The following is a 3901-nucleotide window of genomic DNA, read 5'->3' as shown; positions in this document are numbered from 1 at the left end:
CTTGAGTTACATGGTTTCTTTAGAAACTAAGAAGTAGACGTGTTGATTCCATGGGTCGAATCGAATGGGATGCTTACAACTCATAATCTTTAAAAGAATTAGCTCTCAGTTTTGAAATACAGTTTCCCCGCCCCCCTCCCCCCCCATGAAACACAAAGTCTCTTAGATGTCTTGAGCAAAGTCAGGCTGATTCTTCTGAGAGTTATAAGTGGGGTTAAAAAGCAATCTTTAATCTTTGACTTTTAATTGATCTTCAATTAATCATAGTCCTACAGTAACGCGTGTGTGGCTGAACGTAACCTCTGCAGCGTCACAGGCGTCGAAACACAACTATTTTACTTCAGTTGGTTAATCTAATCAGAATGTTTAAAATCGTGTTATCAGTTAAGCAATCTATTTTCAACCTCTTCAGAGAGTGAGTTTTTTCAATACTGTCAGTAATAAATCAACTCGTGTTTATTTATATTGATTGATAAGGGCTGGTGAATGTGGCCCTAAATTTTTCCTGGCAATATATAACATATTCTGAATCTTATGTTGGAAACAAAAAAAAATTTGTTTTTATTTTTCTGTAGAAGACATTCAGAATTTCTTCGCTGAAGGAAGTCTGAAATACAGCTCAGAGGATGAGATGGCCTTTGACATGGAAATAGCATTCGCCCGGTCAGGCCTGGCCTCTTATAACCTGTGCTACTGTTCAGAAACTGTGCCAAGTTTCTTAATCTTTCTAGTAAGCGGTTCCTCTTCCATCAGATGGGAGAACAGTATTTGCCTCATGAGTTTGTTGTATTAAATAAGACAATACCTGGGGATAAATTGGCACATCGCCTGAACCATGCATGAAAAGTACTCAATTAGTATTACCTATTTTTATTATCCTGCTAATTTAGTAGTGATGTGGCAAATGGCGAAATATTCGGGGATTTTTAAACATTGTCTAAAATTCTCATTTAAGAAATGAGTTCTTAATGGCCTCACAAATGCTTATAATCAAGTGAATTGACTTATATTTTTTGCTTCAATTCAAGAAGTATCGTTTGTTTCAACTGGTCAGCATTTGTTTCTAAAAGGTTTCAAGTGTGGCTTATCATTAAATCATTACTTAATACATCATAGGTCCCAATCAATTAGCTGAGCTTACATCATGATATATAAAAGGCACTTATAAACATTTTCTAAGGGACTCCATTTCATTTGTAAAGTCTTAGGGCACAATTACAAATTATATTATGATTATTTTACAGACTAGACACTAAGCAGGAAATTATGTATTAATCTGAGTAGCCTAACTTTAGACAAAAATTTTACAATTGTCCCACGTATCGTTGCTTTTAATATTGAGTTAGGCAATGTATATATAAAGTAATTGGCCCAGTCCCAGGGCAAAATTAGAAATATAAGAAAAACTATTGTGGGGCACCTGGGTGGCTCAGTTGGTTCAGCGTCCAACTTCGGGTCAGGTCATGATCTCACAGTTCGTGGGTTCAAGCCCCACCTCGGGCTGTGTGCTGACAGCTCAGAGCCTGGAGCCTGCTTCGGATTCTGTGTTTCCCTCTCTCTCTGCTCCTCCCCCACTCATTCTCTCTGTCTCTGTCTCTGTCTCTCTCACAAAAATAAACATTAAACAAAAAAATTCTTTCTCTTTCTCCATCTGCACACCTCTCCCCACTTGTGATCTCTCTCTCTGCATCTGTCTCTAAAAAAAAAAAAAAGCTATTGTTATTTTTATTTCCTAGCAAAATAAATTAACAATGCTCTTTTGTGTGTATTACTTAGCCATCAGTTTACAAACACAAAGAATGAACTCTTACTGAAGGACAACTCAGTCTCTGGGCATCTGGCACCCTTCCTACTCCAGGGCCCAAAGCTGTTAGAAGGGGAAGAGTGATCTAGTAATTAGTAACTGGCCAACCAAAGTATTGCCAGTTGCAAGCATACCCTGAAGAATCAAAGTTTTCAGGTGTATCTGTCAACTTGTTTAGTATAGACCCATTCCTTGACAATTACTGCGGTTTTACTGGAATATTCTTAGCCATTTGCGAAGACTTTAAAAGAGTTTTGGAAATAATTATTATTGCTCATGAATAGTGAAGAAACAAGGTGAAATATTCCTATGAGGAAGGTTAAAATTGGTTTAATAAATGACACACCAGCCTGAAAGACAAAGCAAACGTCTTACTTTCCTGACTGAAGTAAACCCTACAGAACTACGGCAAGTGGCCCTTGCATTGAATACTGATCTTTAGAGAAGCATTTTAAGGAACATCAAACAAGTTTTACTGTATTTAAAAACAAAACAAAACAAAACAAAAAACTTAGAGGCGCATGATACATAGAAACAACAACAACAAAAACCCAAACAAGATAAAACCAAAAAATAGATCCTAGCATACAGTGATATTTCACAACGATTTTTGTTTGACTCCTTCATAGAAATTACTTCATTCCTACATAACAGAAACTCCATTACTTATATCCAAGTCATATCAGAAATCAAGTTTCCTAAATGAAAAACATAATCTCCCTTTCCCTTGGCTAATTTCTAGCCTGTGGGAATGAAAATGGTAACTGGAGGAGTTCACTCCTTACCTTTCTCAGCATAGGCTTTTGGTTTCTCAATCTGCTTTATTCTCAATTTCAGCCTGTGGCGTCCTTGAGGTATATCCAATTTGCATTCATAACCGTGTTCATTTTGTGGCCTTTATATAAAATGCACCAATTGAGGTTGTAAAACGTGGGGGCAGTATAAATGTTTGTGTTGCTATGTTTTGCCTCATAAAACACATAATCTGCAAACCCAAAATGCTGGCAGAACCAGCTATGAGTATTTATGGACTGACGAGAGGCCATCAGAGAGGGAAACAAAATACATAATTGGGAAATCTTTTTCTCTGAATGAAAGGGACAATCCCTGCAGATATCTTTGGTTTTAGAATCACCCCTGACCAGCCTCGTTGACACTTAGGCAGTGTACCTGGAAGAGAATCTCTTTAGCTTTTGTTTCTACCTCTCTCTTTTTACCACTTTGAACCAAAACGTGGTTGAAATGAAATTTGGGGGGTAGAGAGGCCTTTTCCTGGCTGAAGTGACTTTCTTAGTAACAGATGTAAACTGTTTTAAACAGAAATAGTAATCAATGAAAATAACAAAATAAAACATTAGAAAATTTCTCCTCAAGAAGTAATGATTGCTGAAAGCATACAAATTCAATAGAGCACACAGGCCAGTTATTTGTCCATATTAACATTTTTGAGAAATTATTATATTAAATAAGAAGTGAGAAAATACATTGTTGTGTATAAATGGCACCACCTATTGACACAACTGAGGAACTGCATGTATCACTACTCCGAGCCTTTTAGAATTTTTTAACACTGACCATTAACATGGTTAGATATATTTCACATACAGTTTCTTGGAAACTCAGTACTGTAAGCTGAAACTAGTGTTATATGGAGGCAAAGTAAGAAGTTTCAAGGGATGTAAATGAAAATCCTGGATACTTCTCCAACAATCAAAGATTTCAGGAAGAGGGTCAATCTCATGGTGGATAAACTTCTCCATGAAAGATCTCTTCTTTGGGGTTAAATGACAACTTCAGTTTTTAAAATTTAGGTATTCCTGAGAGGAATAACAGCTACTTACCTATTCACCTTGCCTTCCTGGCCTTCCTCCCTTTCTTCTCACCATCTCTCCACAGCAGCTGTTGGAGCCCTTTGGTTAGCAAGGTCATAGATTACAGTATTAAATAGGCCTAATTATTTATATCCTATATTTTCTATCCTATATAATCCTATTATTTATATTCTATAAATAAGGTAATTATTAGTTATCCACTGTTTGAACTTCTTTTTTTTAAATGTTTATTTATTTTTGAGAGAGAGAGAGAGAGAAGGGGAGG

The sequence above is a fragment of the Acinonyx jubatus genome, chromosome B1 (genome assembly GCF_027475565.1).
Source record: "Acinonyx jubatus isolate Ajub_Pintada_27869175 chromosome B1, VMU_Ajub_asm_v1.0, whole genome shotgun sequence".
NCBI classification, from domain to species: domain Eukaryota; kingdom Metazoa; phylum Chordata; class Mammalia; order Carnivora; family Felidae; genus Acinonyx; species Acinonyx jubatus.
This window is presented reverse-complemented; position numbering follows the sequence as displayed.